Source organism: Lagenorhynchus albirostris, chromosome 7 (genome assembly GCF_949774975.1).
Source record: "Lagenorhynchus albirostris chromosome 7, mLagAlb1.1, whole genome shotgun sequence".
In the NCBI taxonomy this organism is placed as follows: domain Eukaryota; kingdom Metazoa; phylum Chordata; class Mammalia; order Artiodactyla; family Delphinidae; genus Lagenorhynchus; species Lagenorhynchus albirostris.
Genome location: NC_083101.1, coordinates 107,042,992 through 107,069,637, shown reverse-complemented (window position 1 = coordinate 107,069,637; position 26,646 = coordinate 107,042,992). Strand labels below are relative to the sequence as shown.

The window sequence follows — 26,646 nt, the reverse complement described above, 5'->3', positions numbered from 1 at the left end:
ATAAGAACTTGGTTCACATGATTATAGAAGCTGAGAAGTCCTATGCTCTGTTGTCTGTAAGCTGAAGGCCCAAGAAGGCTGGGGGGTAGTTCCAGTCTCAGTCTGAAGGCCTGAGAATGAAGAGAGCTGATGGTGTAAGTCTCAGCTTGAGGCCAGGAGAAGACACATGTCTAAGCTCAAGAGGTCAGGCAGAGAGAGTGAATTCTCCCTTTCTTCACCTTTTTGTTCCAGTTAGGCCCTCAACAGATTGGATGATGTCCACTCATATTAGGGAGGGCCATCTGCTTTGCTCAGTCTGTCGACTCAAATACAATCTCATCTGGAAACACCCTCACAGGCACACCCAGAAATAATGTTTAACCAAGCATCTGAGCACCCCGTGGCCTTGTCAAGGTGACTTTTGAAAGTAACTGTCAGTCACACACACCCTTATATAGTCTGCTTTGTAATGTTGGAAATGAAACTCTTCAAGCCATGTTTCTGTCGATGGACAGTTGAGTTGTTTCCGTCTTTTGGCTATTGTGAATGATACTGCAGTGAACATTGGTGTGGAAGTATATGAGTCCTGGCTTTCAGTTCTCTTGGATATATACCTAGGAGTTATCAGCCAGGTCATGTGATACTCTTTATTAAACTTTTGAGCAATCCCCAAACCATTTTCCACAGCACCATCTTACGTTCCAACTACAAGTGCACTGGGGTTTCAGTTTCTCCACACCTGTGCTAACACTTATCTTCCTTTTCTGTTTGTTTGTTTCTGTTTTTTACTATAGCCATCCTAACTGGATGTGAAGTGGTATTTCGTTGTGGTAATAATTTGCATTTCTCTAATAACTAATGACTTTGAAAGTCTTTTTATGTACTTATTGACCATCTGTATATCTTCTTTGCAAAATTGTCTATTCAAGCCCTTTGTCCATATTTGAATTGGGTTGTTTGTTTACTGTTGTTGAGTTGTAGGAGCTCTTTATATATTCTGAATATTGAACTCTTATCAGATATATGATTTCAAACATTTTTCCCATTCTGTGGATTGTCTTTTCATTCTCTTGATAGTGTCTTTTGATACACAAAGGTTTTTAATTTTCATGGTCAGATTTATCAATTTTTTCTTTTGTTGCCTGGTCTTTTGGTGTGATATCCAAGAAATTATTGCCAAGTTAAATGTCATTAAGATTTTGCACAGTTATCTTCTATGAATTTTAAAGTTTTAGCTCTTAACTTCGGATTTGATTTATCAAAGATTGAACTTTTGTGTGTTGTGTAAGAGACGGGTCAGATTTATTCTTTTGCATGTGGATATTCAGTTTTTGTTCCACCACTTTTTGAAAAGAATATCCTTTCCTCCCACTGTCTTGGTATCATTGTAAAAAATCATTTGCCCATACATACAAGAATTTATTTCTGGGCTCTGTATTTGATTCAATTTGTCTGTATTTTTGTCTTTAAGCCACAAAAATACTCTGGCGATTACTATAGCTTTGGGATAATTTTTAAAATGTGGAAGTGTGCGTCCTCCAACTTTGTTCTTCTTTTTCAAGATTGTTTTGACTATTTCGGGTCCCTTGACATTCCATATGATTTTTAGGATGGATTTTTCTATTTCTGCAAAAAGTTGCCATTTGGATTTTGATAGGATTATCTTGAATCTGTTGATAGATTTTCATCTTAACAGTATTAAGTCTTCCAGCAAATGGGATATCTTTCTATTTATTTATATCTTCTTTAATTTCTTTCATCAGTGTTGTATAGTTATCCGTGTAAAAATCTTTAGCTTCCTTGGTTAAATTTATTTCTAAGTATTTTTTCATTTTTATGCCATTGTAAATGGAATTGTTTTATTAAATTCATTTCAGGTTGTTCATTGCCAATGTATAGAAATGCAACTAATTTTTGTGTGTTGAATTTGTATCCTGTAACTTTGCTGAATTCTTTTATTAGCTCTAACAGTCTTTTTGTTTAATCTTTAGAATTTCTACATATAAATTCATGTCATCTTCAAACACAGATCATTTTACTTCTTCCTTTCCAATCTGGATGCCTCTTATTTATTTGCTTACCTAATTGCAATGCTAGAACTTCCAGTAAAATGTTGAATAGCAGTGGTTAAAGTGAGCATCCTTGTCTTGTTCCTGATATTAGAGAGAAATCTTTCAGTCTTTCAACCTTAAGTATGATATTAGGTATAGATTTTTCATTAAAAGGGCATTGAGGAACTGCTGTCTCTTCCTAATTTGTTGAATGTTTTTATCATGAAACTGTGTTGGATTTTGTCAGATGTCTTTGCTGTGTCTGTTGAGATGATCGTGTGGTGTTTTCCCTTTTTCCTATTGATGTGATGTATTACACTGATTTTTTTATCCTGAGACACCCTTGCATTCCTGGGATAAATCCCACTTAGTAATGATGTATAGTCCTTTTAATATGCCGTTGGATTCAGTTTTTTAGTATTTTTGCATCTATATACATAGGGAATCTGTAACTTTACTTTCTCATTGTAACTTTATCTGGCTTGGTTTTCAGTAATGCTGACTTCATAAAATGTGTTAGGAAGTATCCCTTTCTCTTCTATTTTTTGGAAGAGTTTGGAAGGGATTGGTATTAATTCTTTAAATGTTTGGAAGAATCCAACAGTGAAGCCATCTGCTTTAATGTGCAAATCCCTATTGACATATGATTTTGTGCATCTTTTCATATTCTTATTTTGCATCCGTATATTGTCTTTAGTGTGGTGTCTGTACATATGTTTTCCTCATTTTTATTTGAGTTATTTTCTCATTTCTGAGTTTTAAGGGTTCTTTGTATATTTTGGATAAATTCCTTTATCAGATATATCTTTTAAAATTTTTTTATTGGATTATAGTTGATTTACAATGTTGTGTTTCAGGTGTACAGCAAAGTGAATCAGTTGTACATATATCCACCTTTTTTTTGGATTCTTTTCCTGTATAGGCCATAATAGACTACTGAGTAGAGTTCCCTGGGCTATACAGCAGGTTCTTATTAGTTATCTATTTTATATATAGTAGTGTGTATATGTCAATCCCAATATCCCAATTTTATCCCTCTCTTCCTTTATCCCCTGGTAACCATAAGTTTGTTTTCTACATCTATGACTCTGCCTCTATTTTGTAAATAAGTTCATTTGTACTATCAGATATATCTTTTGAAAATAATTCCTCCCCATCTGTAGCTTGTATTCTCATTTTCCTGACAAGGTATTTTGCACAGCAGAAGTTTTTGATTTTAATGAGTTCCAGCTTATCAATCGTTTCTCTCATAGATCATGCCTTTGGTGTTGTAACTAAATTGTCACCCGCATATTCAAGTTTATCTAGGGTTTCTCCAGTGTATAGGTCTTTTACATCCTTGGTTAAGTTTATTCCTTGTATTTTATTTCTTTTTTTCTGATGTAATTCTACTTTATTTAAAAAATTTTTTAAATAAATCTTTATTGGAGTATAATTTCCTCATAGTACTGTGTTAGTTTCTGTTGTACAACAAAGTGAATCAGCCATATGCGTACATATATTCCCATATCCCCTCCCTCTTGTGGGATTGGTTTTTACTTTCTCTTTCTGATGTGTTATTGTTAGTGTAAGGAAATGCAACAGATTACTGTATATTAATCTTGTATCTTGCTACGTTTCTGAATTCATTTACTGGTTCTAACATTTTTTGTGAGGAGATGTTAGGGTTCTCCATATAGAGTATCATGTCATCTGCAGATAGTTACAGTTTTACCTCTTCCCTTCGAATTTGGATACGTTTTATTTCTTTTTCTTGACTGATTTCTGTGATTAGTACTTCCAGTACTATGTTGAATAAACATGGTGAGAGTGGGCATCCTTGTCCTGTTCCTGATTTAGTGGGAAGGCTTTCAGATTTTCACCACTGAGTATTCGTTTGGCTGGAGGTTTGCAGTAAATGACTTGTATTATGTTGAGGTAGTAAATGACTTGTATTATGTTGAGATATTTCCCCCCTATACCCACTTTGGTGAGAGTTTTTTTTATCATGAATGGATGTTAAATTTTGTCAAATGCTTTTTGTGCATTTGTTGAGAGGATCATGTGTTTTTTATCTTTCATTTTGTTAATGTGGTGTATCACATTGATTGATTTGCATATGTTTAATCATCCTTGTGCCCCTGGAATGAATCCACCTTGATCATGGTGTATGATCCTTTTTATGTATTGTTAGATTAGGTTTGCTAATAGTTTGTTGAGGATTTTGCATCTATATTCATCAGAGATATTGGCCTGTAATTTTCTTTTTTGGTAGTGTCTTTGTCTGATTTTGGTATCAGGGTGATGGTGGCTTCACAGAATGAATTTGGGAGTGTTCCCTCCTCTTCAATTTTTGTAATAATTTGAGAAGAATAGGTTTAAGTTCTGCTTTGTATGTTTGGTAGAATTCCCTAGTGAAACCTTCCAGTCCTGGACTTTGGTTTGGAGGGAGTTTTTTAAAATTACAGATTGTATTTCACTTCTAGTGATCAGTCTATTCATATTATATATTTCATCTTGACTCAGTTTTGGCAGGCTGTATATTTCTATAAACTTCTCCATTTCTTCCAAGTTGTCCAATTTGTTGGCATGTAACTGTTCATAGTATTCTCTTTTGATTTTATGTATTTCTGTGGTATTCATTGTTGTTTCTCCTCTTTCATTTCTTATTTTATTTGAGTCCTCCCTCTTTTCTTCTGGGTGAGCCTGGATAGAGATTTGTCAATTTTGTTGGCCTTTTCAAAAAGCCAGCTCTTTGTTTTACTGATCTTTTCTATTGTTTTTCTGGAACTGTATTTAATTTAATTCCTCTCTGATCTTTATTATTTCCTCCCTTCTGCTGACTTTGGGTTTTGTTTTTCTTTTTCTATTCTTTCAGGTGGTAAATTAGGTTGCTTATTTTGGGTTTTTCTTGTTTAGTGAGGAAGGCTGATATTGCTGTGAACTTCCCTCATTGAACTTCTTCTGCTGCATCCCATAGATTTTGTAAGGTTATATTTCCATTTTTTGTCTTGAGGTATTTTCTGATTTATTCTTTGATTTCATCAATGACCCATAGGTTTTTTAGTAGCATGTTTTTTGCTCTCCATGTTCCTTCTTTTCTCATTTTTCTTTGTGATCTATTTCTAGTTTCATACTGTTGTAGTCAAAAAAGATAATAATCTTTAAATAATCTTGAAATAATTTCTATCCTCTTAAATTTGTTGAGGTTTGTTTTGTGGCCTAGTATGTCGTCTATGTTAAAGAACATTCCATGCAGACTTGAAAAATGCATATTCTGTTTTTTCTTTTTGGTTTTTTTTTAAATTGGATGTAATGTCCTGTAGATATCAATTAAGTCCAATTGTATTGTATCATTTAGGACCTCTGTTGCCTTTTGGATTTTCTATCTAGATGATCTATACATTGATGTCAGTGGAGTGCTAATGTCTCCTAATATTATTATATTCTTGACAATATCTCCCTTTCTCTGATATTTGTTTTATATATTTAAGTCCTCCCATGTTGGGTGCATGTATGTTAACAAGTATAATATCCTCTTCTTGTATTTATCCCATATCATTACATAATATGCTTCTTTTTTCTTGTTTTTTAATTGATTTTTATTGGAGTGTAGTTCTTTTTTTTTTTATGACCTTTTCTTAAAGTCTATCTTGTCTAATATGAGTATTGCTACCACTGCTTTCTTGTTGTTTCCATTTGCATGAAATATGTTTTTCCATTCCTCTCTTTCCATCTATGTGTGTCTTTTGCCCTGAAGTTAGTTTCTTGTAGGCAGCCTATTGTAGGCTCTTGTTTTGTTATCCAACCTGCCACTTTAAGTCTTTTGATCAGAGCATTTAATCTTTTGACATTTAAAGTAATTATTGGTAGGTATGTATTTATTGTCATTTTAATCTTTGTTTTCCAGTTGTTTCTGTAGTTCTTTTTTGTTCATTCCTTCTTCTTTTTGTTTTTCCTTTTGTGGTTTAATGATTTTCTTTTGTACTATGCTTGAGTTCTTTTCTTTTTGGTTTTATGAATCTTTTGTATCTTTTTGATTTGAGGTTACGATGGAGTTCAAGTATGTTGACCCATAATTATATCTACTTGCTTTAAACTGATAGTCATATATGTTCAAACACATTCTAAAAGATCTACATTATTATACTTCCCTCCCCCATATTTTGTGATTTTGATGTCCTATTTTATATCTTCACACTTATCCTTTTGCGTTAATTGTAGTTATAATCACATTTACAAAAATTTTTTGATCTTCAGTCCTTTTATATATTTACGTTTCCTTTTGTGTTTTTCCCTTTCTTCTTTTCTTTTTTCCCTTTTCTTCTTTTCAATTTAGAGAAGACCCTTCAATACTTCTTTTAGGGTAGATATAATATTGCTGAATTATTTTAGTTTTTGCTTGTCTGAGAAATTCTTTATCTCTCCTTCTGTTCTAAATGATAAATCTTGCTGGATAGAGTATCCTAGGCTTCAGATTTTTTCCCTTTCAGGACTTTGAATATATCATGCCACTCCCTTCTGGCCTGCAGACTTTCTGCAGAGAAACAGATGATAGACATATGAAGGTTCCCTTGTAATTGACTCTTTATCTCTTGCTGACTTAGAATTCTCTCTTTATCTTAAACTTTTGCCATTTTAATTATGACATGTCTTGATGTGCGTGTGTTTAGGTTCATCTTTTGGGACCCTCTCTGCTTCCTGTATTTGGACATGTTTCCTTCTTTTGGTTTGGGAAGTTTTAAGCCATAATTTCTTCAAATATATTTTCAATCCCCTTCTCTCTCTCCTACTTCTGGAGCTCCTATTATGCTTTGTATTATTCCATAGATCTTACACGTTGCTTTCTTTTTTTTTAATTGGTCTTTCTGTCTGCTCTTCTGATGGGGTGTTTTCCATTATTCTGTCTTCCAGGTTACTTATATGCTCTTCTGTGTCATTTAGTTTGCTTTTTATTGCTTCTAGATTGGTTTTTATCTCAGAAATTGAACTAATTTTGCTTGGCTCATCTTTGTAGTTTTTAGTTTCTTGTTACTGTGATCTGCATTTCTATCAATAATCTTTCTTAAATCCTTTAGCATTTTTATTACCTCCTTTTAAATTGGGGATCTAGTAGACTGATGAGGTCTTTTTCATTATTCTTTCAGGGGATTTCTCTTGTTCTTTCAATTGCAAGTAGTTCCTCTGCTTTTTCATTTAACTTTAATTTCCCTTTCTCTATGAATTTAGGAGAAATAGTTATGTCCTGTGGACTCAAAGGGGTGTTTTTATGTTGGAGCATTCACGTGTAGAATGTGTGTGTCCAGTATTATTGGTGCGAGGGCTGGTTTTGATTTGGATGCGAGCTGCGTCTTTCCTCAGGGTGTGCTAACCATTATACTCTTGATGGGGGTGTGATTGGTGTCGTGGTGTGTAGAGCCTGTGTTGCATGAGATACAGGGATTCCTCTTTGCTCTTTCATTGTCACTGCTCTGCCCTGGTTCCGCCTGGATCACACCTCAGGTGCCCCAGACTGTCTCTGCATAGCTAGATCGAATCTTTGCACTGATCTCGTTTGAAGCTGTGGTGTGGATTGAATGGAGATGGGGTGTTCACCCCTTCAGATTGGGAAGTGTGGTGAGGCAGCAGCTGCCAAAGCAGGGCTCTCTCTGCCCTGATTGTTAGCAAACCAGTATGTGTGCACTCCTTGTGAGTAGAGCCTAGGCTTCTCCAGCCCTTCTATCTGTCTTAGCAGATTTCCCAGAAGGCTAGGGGGCTTTTCTCTTCTGTGCGGGACTCTAGGTCTGGGATGCCCAGGTTTTGAGTCCAACTGCTCCCTCCCCATGGCAAGTGTCCACCATGTGGGCCTTCTCTTCCTTACAGATTTCTCCCAGGGGCACCAGTCCCAAACTGATGCCCGTTTTTTTCCCCTTCCAACTAGGTTATGTGGAGATCTTTCTTGTAGCTTTAGTTGTATAGGAGACCTTCTGCCAGTTTCCAGTTACTTTTTTGTGAGAATTGTTCCACATGTAGGTGTTTTTTTGATGTGTTTGTGGGGGGAGGTGAGCTTCATGTTCTCTTTCTCTGCCATTGTGATCCCCCTCGTAATGGTATTATGATATTCTTTTCTTATAGGAAATGTATTTAGTAGAGGTTTTGTTTCTGTATAATATAAAAGGATTTTGATTAACTTAAATAATATTAGAATGCATTTTGAAATTTTTATCTCTGAAAGGCCATAACAGATACAACTTTATGGAATTCATGTATAATTTTTAATATTGATGATAACACTGTATATTCTGGTTGCAACTAGTAGCACTATTCCTTCCTTTTTTTTTTCACACACACACACTGTATTTTATTTTTACAAGAGGTAAACTGACACCAAGCATTGTAAATGGGTGACCACAACAAAAGCAACAATGATTGCAATTACCAAACATGAAACACACTCATACTATATCATAATATTGACATTCAGTCCAGTAATCCTCCACGGTAACATCTCCTTTACTTTGCAGTGAAAATTGATTTGTATATTTTTTGCCTCTGAGTCCTTCTGGGATTTTTTTTTATTCAAGCAGAAAGTCACAAAAATTATAATCAGCCTGATCAGTTCACTCAGTCCCATGTAATTAATTTTTTTCATATTGACCTTTGTTAGCACTTTTATGAATTCATCAGTTTTTCATTAGAGTTCTGAAAATGCTTATTCATTCAGTTCAGAAGTATAGTCAGTTACCAGAAACCTGTACTTGCCAGAGTCTTTTCCATGAATTCCTTGAAGATGAAACCCTTTTATAGGAACATTTTTGCAAAAGCATCAGAGTACACCCAGAACTGTCTGTAAATGACAAAAGACTTAAAAATGACCACGGTTAAAGATTTGATGAAAGTTCATAATAATGCAATGGACAAGGAAATTAAGTTATTTCTGAGATATACGTTTTAAAGTAATAACTAGAATTATGACTTATAACATTATACCAGAACATATAAGATTTTTAGAAATTTCATGTAATGTCTGAAACATTTATATTAACATATTTCCATACAAATAACCCAAACAAACTTTAGTATTAGTTGTCTTTTTGTTTGTTTGTTTGTTTTATTATACTGCAGGTTCTTATTAGTCATCAATTTTATACACATCAGTGTATACATGTAAATCCAAATCTCCCAATTCAGCACACCACCATCCCCACCCCACCGCAGTTTTGCCCCCTTGGTGTCCATATGTTTGTTCTCTACATCTGTGTCTCAACTTCTGCCCTGCAAACTGGTTCATCTGTACCATTTTTCTAGGTTCCACATACATGCATTAATATACGATATTTGTTTTTCTCTTACTTCACTCTGTATGACAGTCTCTAGATCCATCCACGTCTCAACAAATGACTCAATTTCATTCCTTTTTATGGCTCAGTAATATTCCATTGTATATATGTACCACAACTTCTTTATCCATTCGTCTGTCGATGGGCATTTAGGTTGCTTCCATGACCTGGCTATTGTAAATAGTGCTGCAATGAATATTGGGGTGCATGTGTCTTTTTGAATTATGGTTTTCTCTGTGTATATGCCCAGTAGTGGGATTGCTGGATCATATGGTAATTCTATTTTTAGTTTTTAAAGGAACCTCCATACTGTTCTCTGTAGTGGCTGTATCAATTTACATTCCCACCAACAGTGCAAGAGGGTTCCCTTTTCTCCACACCCTTTCCAGCATTTGTTGTTAGTAGATTTTCTGATGATGCCCATTCTAACTGGTGTGAGGTGATACCTCACTGTAGTTTTGATTTGCATTTCTCTAATAATTAGTGACATTGAGCAGCTTTTCATGTGCTTCTTGGCCATCTGTATGTCTTCTTTGGAGAAATGTCTATTTAGGTCGCCTGCCCAGTTTTGGATTGAGTTGTTTGTTTCTTTAATATTGAGCTGCATGAGCTATTTATATATTTTGGAGATTAATCCTTTGTCCCTTAATTCGTTTGCGAATATTTTCTCCCATTCTGAGGGTTGTCTTTTTGTCTTGTTTATGCTTTCCTTTGCTGTGCAAAAGATTTGAAGTTTCATTAGGTCCCATTTGTTTATTTTTGTTTTTATTTCCATTTCTCTAGGAGGTGAGTCAAAAAGGATCTTGCTGTGATTTATGTCAAAGAGTGTTCTTCCTGTGTTTCCACTAAGAGGTTTATAGTGTCCGGTCTGACATTTAGGGCTCGAATCCATTTTGAGTTTATTTTTGTGTATGGTGTTAGGGAGTGCTCTAATTTCATTCTTTTACATGTAGCTGTCCAGTTTTCCCAGCACCACTTATTGAAGAGACTGTCTTTTCTCCATTGTATATCTTTGCCTCCTTTGTCATAGATTAGTTGACCATAGGTGCGTGGGTTTATCTCTGGGATTTCTATCTTGTTCCATTGATCTATGTTTCTGTTTTTGTGCCAGTATCATATTTTCTTGATTACTGTAGCTTTGTAGTATAGTCTGAAGTCAGGGAGTCTGATTCCTCCAGCTCTGTATTTTTCCCTTAAGACTGCTTTGGCTATTCGGGGTCTTTTGTGTCTCCATAGAAATTTTAAGATGGTTTGTTCTAGTTTCGTAAAAAATGCCGTTGGTAATTTGATAGAGATTGCATTGAATCTGTAGATTGCTTTGGGTAGTATAGTCATTTTCACAATATTGATTCTTCCAATCCAAGAAAATGGTATATCTCTCCATCTGTTGGTATCATCATTAATTTCTTTCATCAGTGTCTTATAGTTTTCTGCATACAGGTCTTTCATCTCCTCAGGTAGGTTTATTCCTAAATATTTTATTCTTTGTGTTGCAATGGTAAATGGGAGTATTTCCATAATTTCTCTTTCAGATTTTTCATCATTAGTGTATAGGAGTGCCAGAGATTTCTGTGCGTTAATTTTGTATCCTGCAACTTTACCAAATTCATTGATTAGCTCTAGTAGTTTTCTGGTGGCCTTTTACGATTCTCTATGTATAGTATCATGTCATCTGCAAACAGTGACAGTTTTATTTCTTTTCCGATTTGTATTTCTTTTTCTTCTCTGATTGCTGTGGCTAGGACTTCCAAAACTATGTTGAATTATAATGGTGACAGTGGACATCCTTGTCTCGATCCTGATCTTAGAGGAAATGCTTTCAGTTTTTCACCCTTGAGAATGATGTTTGCTCTGGGTTTGTCGTATATGGCCTTTATTGTTGAGGTAGGTTCCCTCTATGCCCACTTTCTGGAGAGTTTTTATCATAAATGGGTGTTGAATTTTGTCAAAAGCTTTTTCTGCATCTATTGAGATGATCATAGGGTTTTTCTCCTTCAGTTAATATGTTAATTATGTTAATATGTTAATATGTTAATTATGTTAATATGGTGTATCACTTTGATTGATTTGCATATATTGAAGAATCCTGGCATCCCTGGGATAAATCCTACTTGATCATGGTGTGTGATCCTTTTAATGTGTTGCTGGATTCTGTTTGCCAGTATTTTTTTGAGAATTTTTGCATCTATTTTCATCAGTGATATTGGTCTGTAATTTTCTTTTTTTGTAGTATCTTTGTCTGGTTTTGGTATCAGGGTGATGGTGGCCTCATAGAATGAGTTTGGGAGTGTTCCTTCCTCTGCAATTTTTTGGAAGAGTTTGAGAGGGATGGGTGTTAGCTCTTCTCTAAATGTTTTATAGAATTCACCTGTGAAGCCATCTGGTCCTGGACTTTTGTTTGTTGGAAGATTTTTTGTGTGTGTGTGGTACGCGGGCCTCTCACCGCTGCGGCCCCTCCACCGTGCAGCACAGGCCCCAGATGTGCAGGCCCAGCAGCCACAGCCCACGGGCCCAGCCACTCCGTGGCACGTGGTACCCTCCCAGACCAGGGCTTGAACCCGCGTCCCCTGCATCGGCAGGCGGACCCCCAACCACTGCGCCACCAGGGAAGCCCTGTTGGAAGATTTTTAATCACAGTTCATTACTTGCGATTGGTTTGTTCATGTTTTCTGTTTCTTCCTGGTTCAGTCTTGGAAGGTTATACCTTTCTAAGAATTTGTCCATTTCTTCCAGGTTGTCCATTTTATTGGCATAGTGTTCCTTATAGTAGTCTCTTAGGATGCTTTGTATTTCTGTGATGTCTGTTGTAACTTTTCCTTTTTCATTTCTAATTTTATTGATTTGAGTCTGCTCCCTCTTTTACTTGAGTCTGGCTAATGGTTTATCAATTTTGTTTATCTTGTAAAAGAACCAGCTTTTAGTTTTATTGATCTTTGCTATTGTTTTCTTTGTTTCTATTTCATTTATTTCTGTTCTGATCTTTATGATTTCTTTCTTTCTGCTAACTTTGGGTTTTGTTTGTTCTTCTTTCTCTAGTTCCTTTAGGTGTAAGGTTAGATTGTTTACTTGAGATTTTTCTTGTTTTTGAGTAGCCTTGTATAGCTATAAACTTCCCTCTTAGAACTGCTTTGCTGCATCCCATAGGTTTGTATCATCGTCTTTTCATTGTCATTTGTCTCTAGGTATTTTTTGATTTCCTCTTTGATTTCTTCAGTGATCTCTTGGTTATTTAGTAACGTTGTTTAGCCTCCATGTGTTTGTGTTTTTTACAGTTTTTTTTCCCTGTAATTCATTTCTAATCTCATAGCGTTGTGGTCAGAAAAGATGCCTGATATGAATTCAATTTCCTTAAATTTACTGAGGCTTGATTTGTGACCCAAGATGTGATCTATCCTGGAGAACGTTCCGTGCACACTTGAGAAGAAAGTGTAATCTGCTGTTTTGGATGGAATGTCCTATAAATATAAATTAAGTCTATCTGGTTTATTGTGTCATTTAAAGCTTCTGTTTCCTTATATATTTTCATTTTGTATGATCTGTCCATTGGTGTAAGTGAGAAGTCCCCCACTATTATTATGTTACTGTCGATTTCCTCTTTTATAGCTGTTAGCAGTTGCCTTATGTATTGAGGTACTCCTATGTTGGGTGCATATTGATTTATAATTGTTATATCTTCTTGGATTGATTCCTTGATCATTATGTCGTGTCCTTCCTTTTGTCTTGTAACATTCTTTACTTTACAGTCTATTTTATCTGATATGAGTATAGCTACTCCAGCTTTCTTTTGATTTCCATTTGCATGGAATATCTTTTTCCATCCCCTCACTTTCAGTCTGTATGTGTCTCTAGGTCTGAAGTGGGTCTCTTGTAGACAGCATATATATGGGTCTTGTTTTTGTATCCATTCAGCAAGCCTGTGTCTTTTGGTTGGAGCATTTAATCCATTCACGTTTAAGGTAATTATCAATATGTGTGTTCCTATGACCATTTTCTTAATTGTTTTGGGTTCCTTTTTCGTAGATCCTTTTCTTCTCTTGTGTTTCCCACTTAGAGAAGTTCCTTTAGCATTTGTTGTAGAGGTGGTTTGGTGGTGCTGAATTCTCTTAGCTTTTGCTTGTCTGTAAAGCTTTTGATTTCTCCATCGAATCTGAATGAGATCCTTGCTGGGTAATCTTGGTTGTAGGTTCTTCCCTTTCATCACTTGAAGTATGTCATGCCACTCCCTTCTGGCTTGTAGAGTTTGTGCTGAGAAATCAGCTGTTAACCATATGGGAGTTCCCTTGTATGTTATTTGTCAGTTTTCCCTTGCTGCTTTTAATAATTTGTCTTTAATTTTTGCAATTTGATTACTATGTGTCTCAGCGTGTTTCTCCTTGGGTTTATCCCGTATGGGACTCGCCGCACTTCCTGGACTTGGGTGGCTATTTCTTTTCCCATGTTAGGGAAGTTTTCAACTATAATCTCTTCAGATATTTTCTCGGGTCCTTTCTCTCTCTCTTCTCCTTCTGGGTCCCCTATAATGAGAATGTTGTTGCATTTAATGTTGTCCCAGAGGTCTCTTAGGCTGTCTTCATTTCTTTTCAGTCTTTTTTCTTTATTCTGTTCCGCAGCAGTGAATTTCACCATTCTGTCTTTTGGGTCACTTATCTGTTCTTCTGCCTCAGTTATTCTGCTATTGATTCCTTCTAGTGTAGTTTTCATTTTAGTTATTGTATTGTTCATCTCTTTGTTTGTTCTTTAATTCTTCTAGGTTTTTGTTAAACATTTCTTGCGTCTTCTCGATCTTTGCCTCCATTGTTTTTCTGAGGTCCTGGATCATCTTCACTATCATTATTCTGAATTCTTTTTCTGGAAGGCTGCCTATCTCCACTTCATTTAGTTGATTTTCTGGGGTTTTATCTTGTTCCTTCCTCTGGTACATAGCCCTCTGCCTTTTCATCTTGTCTGTCTTTCTGTGAATGTGGTTTTTGTTCCACAGGCTGCAGGATTTTAGTTCTTCTTGCTTCTGCTCTCTGCCCTCTGAAGCACTATTCCTTCTTTAACAATGTTTCTTAAACTATGTTGACGTATATATTTATTTATTTGTGTGTGTGCACACATATTTCAAAGGCTCTGAAATATCATAATTGAGCTCTCCAGGATGAGCAGAGCTGTCTCGAGCAAGTCCAAAATGGCATGAGAGAACTGGTTTTATGATTTTTAATTTCAAATTCCACTTGTACATTGGTGGTATGTAGGAAAATGATTGACTTTTGTATATCAACCTTGTCTCTTGCAACCTTCCTATAATAATCACTTATAAGTTCCAGATTTTTTGTTGCTGTCAGTTCTTATGTTCTGCATGGATTATCATGTCAGCTGCAAACTAAGACAGTTTCATATCTTTCTTCTTAGTCTGTATGCCTCTTATTTCATTTTCTTACCTTACTGCATTAGCTAGGACTCCTAATATGATGTTGAAAAATAGTGGTTTGTGGGGACATCCTTGTCTTGTTCCTGATCTTAGTGGGAAACCTTCCAGTGTTTCACCAACAAGTGTGATGTTAGCTGCAGGTTTTTAGTAGATGTTTGTTCTTCTCTAAGTTTGTTGAGAGTTTTTATCATGAATCAGAGTTCATTTCTGTCAAATACTTTGTCTGAATCTACTGATATAATTATGTGATTTTTCTTCTTCAGCCTGTTGATGTGATGAATTACATTAACTTTCAAATGTTGAACCAACCTCGTGTACCCAAGGCATCATGGGTTTTTAAATTTCTTTTCTTTAAAATTTTAGAATTAAAAATGTTTCTTTGTTCTGCCATTACCTGCCTTTCATTGGAAATTTTAATATTTTTGTATATAAAGTAATTACTGATAGGACTTCTGCCATTTTCCAATTTGTTTTCTGTATGTCTTGTAGCTTTTTGTCCCTCATTTCCTCCATTACTGCTTTCTATTGTGTTTAGTTCATAATTTGGAGTGACAACTTTTGATTTCCTTTTCATTTCCTCGTTTCCTTTTCTACAGATATTTTCTTTGTGGTTACTATGTGCATTACATAGAGCAACCCAAAGTTATAACATTCTAATTTGAATTGATATTAACTTAAATAGCATACAAAAATTCTACTCCTATGCAGTTCTATCCCCCATCCTTTATTGATGTCACAAATTATATCTTTATACACTGTATTCCCAATAATATAGCTGTATAATTATTTTTATACCTTTGTTTTTTAAATCCTGTAGAAAATAAAAAGTGGAGATACAGACCAAAATTACAATAATATTGACTTTTGTATTTGCCCATTTTTTACACTTAACAAAGATATTTATTTCTTCCTATGGGTTTAAGTTATTGTCCAACTTTCTTTCATTTCACCATGAATGTCTTCCTTCACTATTTCTTGTAGACCAGGTCTAGTGGTAACAAACTCCCTGAGTTTTTTTTTTTTAATCTGGGTATATCATAATTTTTGGAGCACAGTTTTTCTGAATATACAAATCTCAGTTGACAAGTTTTTTTTATTTCAGCATTATAAGCGTATCATCCCACTGCCTTCTGGCCTGCCTGGATTCTGATGAGAGATCAGTTGATAATCTCATTGAGGGTCCCTTGCATGTGTTGATTTTCTCACTGCTTTTAAGATTCCCTCATTGTGAATTTCAGTAGTTTGATTATAGTGTCTTTCAGTGATGATCTCTCTGAATTTAAAGTACTTGGATATTTTTGAGTTTTTTGGATTTGTAGATATATTGTCTTTCTTCAAATTTGGGAAGTTTTCAGCCCTTAATTTTTCCAATAATCTTTCTTCTCCTTTCTGTTTGACTCCCATAATCTATATGTTGGTCCACTTGATGGTGTCTCAGGTCTCTTGGGCCTATTCACTTTTCTTCATTTTTTTTCTTTCCGTACCTCAGACTGGATAATTTAAAATTTCCTGTCTTCATCTTTGCGGATTCTTTCCTCTGCCTGATCAGATAATTTGTTGAACCCTTCTAGTTAATTTTTTGTTTCAGTTGTTGTACTTTTCAGCTCCAAAATTTCTGTTTGGTTCCTTTTTATAATTTCTTTTTGTTGGTATTTGCATTTTGATCATACATTTTCCTGTTTTCCATTATTTCTTTGTCCATGTTTGTCTTCAGCTCTTTAAGCCTATTAAAAACAGTTATTTTAGTCTTTTTCTAGTATATCCAATGTCTTTAATTTCTCAGGGATAGTTAGTTTCAATTAATTTTGTTCCTTTCAATGCACCATACTTCCTGTTTCTTTGTATGCCCTGTGATTTTTTTGTTGTTATTATCAAAAACTTGATGTTTGAATATTATAGTGTGGTATCACTGGAGATTAGATTCTTGCCTTTCTCCAGGGTTTGCTAGGGGCTTTATGTTTATTATAATTATTGAAGGCTGTAGTAGCCCATTTGTTTAGTTTCTTTTCCAATCTGTTTTTGAGAAGATGCATTCCTTGTCATGTGTTGTCACTGAGGTCTATGTTCCTTTAGCTCACATTCACCTAATGTTTTCTGTTTGTTTTGTTTTTATTTTTTTTGTTTGTTTGATTTTTGCGGTATGCCGGCCTCTCACTGTTGTGGCCCCTCCTGTTGCGGAGCACAGGCTCCGGACGCGCAGGCTCAGCAGCCATGGTTCACGGGCCTAGCCGCTCCACAGCATGTGGGATCTTCCTGGACCGGGGCACGAACCCGTGTCCCCTACATTGGCAGGCGGACTCTCAACCACTGTGCCACCAGGGAAGCCCCTCACCTAATGTTTTGATAGAGATTTCTTTGAATGCCAGAAGCTTAAAAAAATAACTAAAAACAAGAAAACCAAAAAGAAAAAAAAGTCTTCCAATCTTTGCAGATTGAGTTCTGTGTTGGGCCCTCCTTCAATACCATGCTTGCGCTGAACTTAGGAATAACTGTGAAGTGAATATTTGGGGTCTCCTCAACACTTTTCTAAATATTTGTCATAATCTAGGCATGCACATAGCCTAGATTACCTAAACTACCCCATATACATGTTTTTGTTTTGGCTACTTTGGGTCTTTGTTGCTGTGCATGGGCTTTCTTTAGTTGCAGCAAGCGGGGGCTACTCTTTGTTTGCAGTGTGAGTGCTTCTCATTGTGGTGGCTTCTCTTGTTGTGGAGCATGGTCTCTAGGCACATGGGCTTCAGTAGTTGTGGCTTGTGGGCTCTAGAGCACAGGCTCAGTAGTTGTGGCACGCAGGCTTAGTTGCTCCGTGGCATGTGGGACCTTCCCGGAACAGGGCTCAAACCTGTGTCCCCTGCATTGGCAAGTGGATACTTAACCACTGCAGCACCAGGGAAGCCCTACGTGAGTTTTTTGAATGTCTTAATCTCCCAAAGAATGTCCCCCAGCTTTTCCTCCCATGCTTTAGGTATCTTGACTGTTATATATTTTGACTGTAACATTTCCCCCCAGGTGTTTGTGGATTGTTAGTTCTCCTTGCAGTATACTCAGTCAAAGCCAACTACTTATCTAGCCTGAGTTCTAAGTTAGGTAAAACAGAGATGAAATCCTTCTGTAAGTCCTTCAGGTATCCTATAGACAGGTTACAACATATATAAGCAATAATTTGTGGCTAGAGTCTGCTCTCCTCCCTCAGAACCAGACAGTAGGTACCCATAACACAGGCTAGCACTGTTTCAAGACTGCCCTATGCTGGAAAGGGGGTGGGACAACAGCAAGTAAAAATGCCACACATATTTCCTAAAGTTTTCAACTTGCCTTTTTTTTTTTTTAAATTCAGCATGTTCTTGGTTGCTGTAAATCTTTGACTATTTTCCAGAGTTTTGACAAACTTCGTTTTGCAGTTTGTTTCTTGATGTTTCTATGTGGGTATAAGAGGTTGGATCTGCCTACTCTGTCAATTTGCTGATGTCACCCTATATGCTTTTTCAATGGTTTACTTTTTCCTGACTATTACAGTAGTTTAAAAATATTTAAAAATCATAAATTGGTTTATTAAACTCACAATATTACTTTATTATAAAAATTTATTATCTTAATCATTTTTAACTGTACCATTTAGTATTGTTAAGTATATTCACAACAATATATTTCCCCCTCACCCAGCCTCTGGCAACCACCATTCTACTTTCTATTGCTACAAATTTGACTACTTTAGATACCTTATATAAGTGAAATCATACAGTATTTGTCTTTTTGTGACTGGTTTATTTCATTTAGCCTAGTGTCAAAGTTCATCCATGTTGTAGCAAGTGACAGGATTTCCTTCTTTTTAAAGACTAAATAATATTCCATTATATGGCTAGACCACATTTTCTTTATCCATCTATCTACTGATGGATATTCATGTTGTTTCCCCCTCTTGGTTTTTATGAATATTGCTGCAATGAACATGGGTGTGCAAATATGTTTTAGTGATCTTGTTTTCAATTTGTGTATATACCCAGAAGTAGGATTGCTGAATCATAAGGTAATTTTATTTGTAATTTTTTAAAACAATTTAAAAATTTCTTGAGGAACTGTCATACTGTTTTCCATAGTGGCCCCACCATTTTACTTTCCCAGAAATAGGACATAAGGTTTCCAGTTTCTACACATCATCAATACTTGTTATTTTTTGTTTTTCCTACAATGGCTTTCATAATGTGTATGAGATGATAGCTCATTGTGGTTTTGATTTGTATTCTCTAATGACTAGTGATGTTGAGTATAATTTCACAGCCTTGTTAGCCATTTGTACATCTTCTTTGGAGAAATATCTACTCAGGTCCCTTGCCCATATTTTAATGTCATGATTGGTTTTTCTGTTTGTTTTTGAATTGTAGGAGTTCTTTATATATTCTATTAACCCCTTTTTAGATATATGATTTGCAAATATTTTCTCCCATGTATATTGTCATTTAACTCTTTTGATTATTTCCTTTGATGTGTAGAAGTTTCTAGTCCAATTTGTGTATTTTTGCTTTTGTTGCCTGTGCTTTTGGTATCATATTCAAGAAATCATTGCCAAATCTAATGTCATCAAGCTTTTCCCATGTTTTCTTCTAGGAAGAAAGGTCTTATTTATTGTTTTAGGTCTTATGTTAAAATCTTTAATCCTTTCTGAATTAATTTTTTTGTATATGATATAAGGTAATTGTCCAACTTCATTCTTTGTCATGTGGTTATCTTGTTTCCCAGGACCACTTTTTGAAGAGACTGTCATTTCCCCATTATGTGTTCTTGGCACCCTTCTTGAAGATCATTTGAAAACATAAACAAGGGTTTATTTTTGGACTCTCTCTTCTGTTCCAGTGGTCTTTATGTCTGTGTTTATGCAAGCACTACACTGTTTTGATTACTGTAGGTTTGTAATATATTGAACCCTAATTGGTACACCACTCCTGTTTCTTAACATTTCTGAGTCACTTTGTTTTAAATCTGTCTGTTGTATGTAGCCAAGTTGGATTTTGCTTTATAAGTCAACTTGAATATCTTTTCTTTAAATATTTATAGATGAATCAAGCCCACTCATTTATTGATATGTCTAATGTTTGATTGTAATTGTCATATTGTGTTCTTATATTTACTGTGTGCATTGTTATATTTACTGTATTTATTTATGTTGTTCCTTTGGTGTTCTTATTTTCTTGGGTATGAAAAGATTGAAATTTTTTCCAAGAGATGGCACCATAATACTGTTTATAGAGGTGGTCATAGATACCTTTATCCTAACTTTTTACAATTTGTTTTGTTAGGTTTAAATATCTTTGACTACTATTATTTAAATGACAATCAATGAGCTTATTCTACTTTCTCCATTTTTTTCTCTTATTTAAAAAAATTGTAGTTTCTACATTGTCAAAGTACATAAACTCTACATATTCTGCCACCACTGTCTCTACCTTTGTCATAGTCTTGGATCTACAGTTACAATATATTTACAGCTGTAGTCTATAGTCTTTCATCATCTCTTAATTGGATAAAACTCATTCTTCCATGGATTTATCAGGAATCACTCTTAACTACCATATTCCCTGAGTTTTCACAGGCTTAAAAACTTTTTCAATAGCTTTGATTCTAAAAGTAGAGGTTAGCTGAATATAAAATCCTTGGGTTACGCTTTTTTTTGCATTTCTTGAAAATGCTGTTCTCTATGTCTTACTTTGTATGTTATTGTTGAGAATTCTAATGGCAACCCAATGTGTTTTTTTTAACATCTTTGAGTATAATTGCTTTACAATATTGTATTAGTTTCTGCTGTATAACAAAGTGAATCAGCTATGTGTACACATATATCCCCATATGCCCTCCCTCTGGCGTCTCCTTTGCACCCTCACTATCCCACCCCTCTAGGTGGTCACTAAGCACTGAGCTGATCTCCCCGTGTGATGCAGCTGCTTCACACTAGCTATTTTACATTTGGTAGTATATATATGTCACTGCTACTCTCACTTCATCCTAGCTTACCCTTCCCCTTCCCCTTCCCCATGTCCACAAGGCCATTCTCTACATCTGCATCTTTATTCCTGTCCTGCCCCTAGGTTCATCAGAACCTTTTTTTTTTTTTTTAGATTCCATATATATGCATTAGCGTTTGGTGTTTTTCTCTTTCTGACTTACTTCACTCTGTATGACAGACTCTAGATCCATCCACCTCACTACAAATAACTCAATTTCGTTTCTTTTTATGGCTGAGTAATATTCCATTGTATATACGTGCCACATCTTCTTTATCCATTCACCTGTCGATGGACACTTAGGTTGCTTCCGTGTCCTGGCTATTGTAAAGAGTGCAGCAATGAACTTTGTGGTACATGACTCTTTCTGAATTATGGTTTTCTCAGGGTATATGCCCAGTAGTGGGATTGATGGGTCATATGGTAGTTCTATTTTTAGTATTTTAAGAAACCTCCATAGTGACTATATCAATTTACATTTCCACCAACAGTGCAAGAGGGTTCCCTTTTCTCCACACCCTCTCCAGCATTTATTGTTTGTAGAGTTTTTGATGATGGCCATTCTGACCGCTGTGAGGTGAAACCTCATTGTAGTTTTGATTTGCGTTTCCCTAATGATGAGTGATGTTGAGCATCCTTTCATGTGTTTGTTGGCAATCTGTATATCTTCCTTGGAGAAATGTCTATTTAGATCTTCTGCCCATTTTTGGATTGGTTTGTTTGTTTATTGATATTGAGCTGCATGAGCTACTTGTATATTTTGGAGATTAATTCTTTGTCAGTTGCTTCATTTGCAAATATTTTCTCCCATCCTGAGAGTTGTCTTTTCATCTTGTTTATCGTTTCCTTTGCTGTGCAAAAGCTTTTAAGTTTCATTAGGTCCCATTTGTTTATTTTTGTTTTTATTTCCATTTCTCTAAGAGGTGGGTCAAAAAGGATCTTGCTGTGATTTATGTCAGAGTGTTCTTCCTATGTTTCCGCTAAGAGTTTTATAGTGTCTGGCCTTACATTTAGGTCTTTAATCCAATTCGAGTTTATTTTTGTGTATGGTGTTAGTGAGTGTTCTAATTTCATTCTTTTACATGTAGCTGTCAAATTTTCCCAGCATGACTTAGAGAAGAGGCTGTCTTTTCTCCACTGTATATTTTTGCCACCTTTATCAAAGATAAGGTGACCATATGTACGTGGGTTTATCTCTGGGCTTTCTATCCTGTTCCATTGATCTATATTTCTGTTTTTGTGCCAGTACCATACTGTCTTGATTACTGTAGCTTTGTAGTATAGTCTGAAGTCAGGGAGCCTGATTCCTCCAGCTCTGTTTTTCTTTCTCAGGATTGCTTTTGCTATTCGGGGTTATTTGTGTTTCCATATAAATTGTGAAATTTTTTGCTCTAGTCTGTGAAAAATGCCATTGGTAGTTTCATAAGGATTGCACTGAATACGTAGATAGCTTTGGGTAGTATAGTCCTTTTCACAAGGTCGATTCTTCCAATCCAAGAACATGGTATATCTATCTGTTTGGATCATCTTTAATTTCATCAGTGTCTTATAATTTTCTGCATATATGTCTTTTGTCTCAAGTAGGTTTATTCCTAGGTATTTTATTATTTTTGTTGCAATGGTAAATGGGAGTGTTTCCTTAATTTCTCTTTCAGATTTTTCATCATTAGTGTATAGGAATGCAAGAGATTTCTGTGCATTAATTTTGTATCCTGCAACTTTACAAAATTCATTGATTAGCTCTAGTAGTTTTCTGGTGGCATTTTTATGATTCTCTGTGTATAGTATCATGTCATCTGCAAACAGTGGCAACTTCACTTCTTCTTTTCCGATTTGGATTCCTGTTATTTCCTTCTCTTCTCTGATTGCTGTGGCTAAAACTTCCAAAACTGTGTTGAATAAGAGTGGTGAGAGTGGGCAACCTTGTCTTGTTCCTGATCTTAGTGGAAATGCTTTCAGTTGTTCACCGTTGAGGACGATGTTGGCTGTGGGTTTGTCATATATGGCCTTTATTATGTTGATGTAGGTTCCCTCTATGCCTACTTCTGGAGAGCTTTTATCATAAATGGGTGTTCAATCTTGTCAAAAGCTTTTTCTGCATCTATTGAGATTATGTTTCTTTCCCTTCACTTTGTTAATATGGCGTACCTCATTAATTGATTTGCATATATTGAGGAATCCTTGCAATCCTGGGATAAAGCCTACTTGATCATATTGTATGATCCTTTTAATGTGCTGTTGGATTCTCTTTGCTAATATTTTTTAGAGGATTTTTGCATCTATGTTCGTCAGTGATATTGGCCTGTAGTTTTCTTTTTTTGTGACATCTTTATCTGGATTTGGTATCAGGGTGATGGTCACCTTGTAGAATGAATTTGGGAGTGTTCCTCCCTCTGCTATATTTTGGAAGAGTTTGAGAAGGTTAGGTGTTAGCTCTTCTCTAAATATTTGATAGAATTCGCCTGTGAAGCCATCTGGTCCTGAGCTTTTGTTTGTTAGAAGACTTTTAATCACAGTTTCAATTTCAGTGCTTGTGATTGGTCAGTTTATATTTTATATTTCTTCCTGGTTCAGTCTCGGAAGGTTGTGCTTTTCTAAGAATTTGTCCATTTCTTCCTGGTTGTCCATTTTATAGGCATATAGTTGCTCATAGTAATCTCTCACAATTCTTTGTATTTCTGCATTGTCAGTTGTTACTTTTCCTTTTTCATTTCTAATTCTGTTGATTTGAGTCTTCTCCCTTTTTTTCTTTTAAGTCTGGCTAGTGGTTTATCAATTTTATCTTCTCAAGGAAACAGCTTTTAGTTTTATTGAGCTTTGCTATTGTTTCATTCTTCATTTATTTCTGATCTGATCTTTATGATTTCTTTTCTTTGCTAATTTTGGGTTTTATTGTTGTTTCTCTAATTGCTTTTGGTGTAAGGTTAGGTTGGTTTGAGATTTTTCTTGTTTCTTGAGGTAGGAGTGTATTGCTATAAACTTCCCTCTTAGAACTGCTTTTGCTGCATCCCATACGTTTTGGTTATCGTGTTTTCATTGTCATTTCCTTCTATGTGTTTTTTGATTTCCTCGTTGATTTCTTCAGTGATCTCTTGCTTATTTAGTAGTGTATTGTTTCACCTCCATGTGTTTGTATTTTTTAGTGTTTTTTTTTCCTGTAATTGATATTTAGTTTCAGAGCATTGTTGTCAGAAAAGATACATGATACGATTTCAATTTTCTTAAATTTACCAAGACTTGATTTGTAACTCAAGATACAGTCTGTCCTGGAGAATGTTCCATGAGCACTTGAGAAGAAAGTGCGTTCTGTTGTTTTTGGATGGCATGTCCTATAAATATCAACTAAGTCCATCTTGTTTAATGTGTCATTTATAGCTTGTGTTTCCTTATTTATTTTCATTTTCGATGATCTGTCCATTGGTGAAATTGGGGTGTTAAAGTTCCCTACTGATTGTGTTAATGTTGATTTCCTCTTTCATGGTTGTTAGCATTTGCCTTATGTATTGAGGTGCTCCTATGTTGGGTTCATAAATATTTATAATTGTTATATCTTGTTCTTGGATTGACCCCTTGATCCTTATGTAGTGTCCTTCTTTGTCTCTTGTAATACTCTTTTAAAGTCTATTTTGTCTGATATGAGAATTGCTACTCCAGCTTTCTTTTGATTTCCATTTGCATGGAATCTTTTTCCATCCCCTCACTTTCAGTCTGTATGTGTCCCTAAGTCTATAGTGGGTCTTTGTAGACAGCATATATACAGGTCTTATTTTTGTATCCATTCTGGCAGTCTATGTCTTTTGGTTGGAGTATTTAACCCATTTACATTTAACGTAATTATCGATATCTATGTTCCTATTAGCGTTTTCTTAATTGTTTTGGGTTTTTGTAGATCTTTTCCTTCTCTTGTGTTTCCTACCTAGAGAAGTTCCTTTAGCGTTTGTTGTAAAGCTAGCTTGGTGTTGCTGAATTCTCGTAACTTTTGCTTGTCTGTCAAGGTTATTATTTCTCTGTCAAGTCTGAATGAGATCCTTGCTGTGTAGTCTTGGTTGTAGGTTTTCCCCTTTCATCACTTTAAATTACATCCCGCCATTCCCTTCTGGCTTGCAGAGTTTCTGCTGAAAGATCAGCTGTTAAGCTTATGGGGATTCCCTTGTATGTTATTTGTTGCTTTTCCCTTGCTGCTTTTAGTATTCTTTATATTTAATTTTTGATACTTTGATTAATATGTGTCTTTTGTTTCTCCTTGGATTTATCCTGTATGGGACTCTCTATACTTCCTGGACTTGATTATTTCCTTTCCCATATTAGGGAAGTTTTCAACTATAATATCTTCAAATATTTTCTCAGACTCTTTTTCTTCTTCTTCTGGGATCCCTATAATTGGAATGATGGTGCATTTAATGTTGTCCCAGTGGCCTCTGAGACTGTCCTCAATTCTTTTCATTCTTTTTTCTTTATTCTGCTCTGTGGTAGTTATTTCCACCATTTTATCTTCCAGGTCACTTTTCCATTCTTCTCCCTCAGTTATTCTGCTATTGATTCCTTATAGAGAATTTTTAATTTCATCTATTGTGTTGTCATCGTTGTTTGTTTGCTCTTTAGTTCTTCTGGGTCCTTGTTAAACATTTCTTGTATTTTCTCCATTCTATTTCCAAGATTTTGGATCATCTTTATTATCATTACTCTGAATTCTTTTTAAGGTAGACTGCCTATTTCCTCTTCGTTAGGTCTGGTGGGTTTTTTCTTGCTCCTTCATCTGCTGCAACCCGATTTTAAATATTCTCTTTGCCTAGAGGCCCTGGGGATTTTTACCCCCTCTTCATATGTAAAGTCTAATGGTTTTACTAGGGTATGTCTTGAAACTGACCAATCTGGATCCAAGCCTACTCAGACTTTTATTTCTGGAAACATTTCTGGGATTATAGGTTTAGATATTTGTCCTGTTCCATTATTTTGTTTTTATTCTTCAGGGACTCCGATTATTCATATATTGGCTCTTCTCTGAGTGTCCTCTATGTCCATCACTTTCTCTCTCATCCTTTTTGCTATTTTTATTTTCACTCTTAGCCTTTCATACTTTTTGTCAACGTTTTTAAATAAATCTTCAGTTGAACCTATTCTCCCTTGAGTGATTTCACCTTCAAGATGACTTTGTCTTTATTCCTCAAATTTGTTCCTGAGTTCACTTAACCGTTTTCTACCTTCCTGTTTCATTTTTGGTTATTTCTGTTGTGGTTTTTCTGATTTCTCATTTGAGGTTTTTTTCCATATCATATACAGAAATTTTGTTTAAGGGTATTTATTCCTTTTGGAATGTGTGTTAGAGTTTTATTTTGCTTAACGTTTCATTTATTGGGGGATAATTTTCATCAGCTGAAATATTTTCTCATTTTAGTTTTATAGCTTTGCATAGATACTATTTTCTGTTCACTTTGTGCTTTTAAAAAATAATTTTAAACTTACAAATAAGTTTTCAGTCTTTCCTTTTCCTCTATAAGCTCTGTAATTTACAAGAATACAGACTTATTTGGTAGAATGTCCCTCAATTTAAAGTTTGCGTGATGTTTCCTCATAATTAGATTCAGGTTGTGCTTTTTGTTTTTTTGAAAAAAATGCCGTAAAAGTGATGCTATGTTCTCAGTGGATCCTATCAGAAGGCACATGATATTGATTTGTTCCATTACTAGTGATGTTAATTATGTTTGGATTAGGTTGGTATCTACCAGTTTCCTTCACTGTAAAGTTAACTGTTTTCCTCTTTGTAACTGGTATTTTATGGAAAGATACTTTGAGACTATATGGTTTTGCTCACAAACTTTCACCTGCTAGTTTTAGCATCCACTGACAGTGATTCCCTAAATCAGTTATTACTAATGACTAAACAGTGATTTTCTAATGTCATCATT

At 35.3% G+C, this 26,646-nt stretch overlaps 1 long non-coding RNA gene across 1 annotated transcript in view; it reads left to right on the top strand.

Moving 5' to 3' along the window:
* LOC132523912 (uncharacterized) overlaps positions 1 to 26,646 on the top strand; it is an 87,313-nt gene that overhangs the window by 42,731 nt on the left and 17,936 nt on the right. The gene's annotated exons all lie outside the window — the stretch shown is intronic.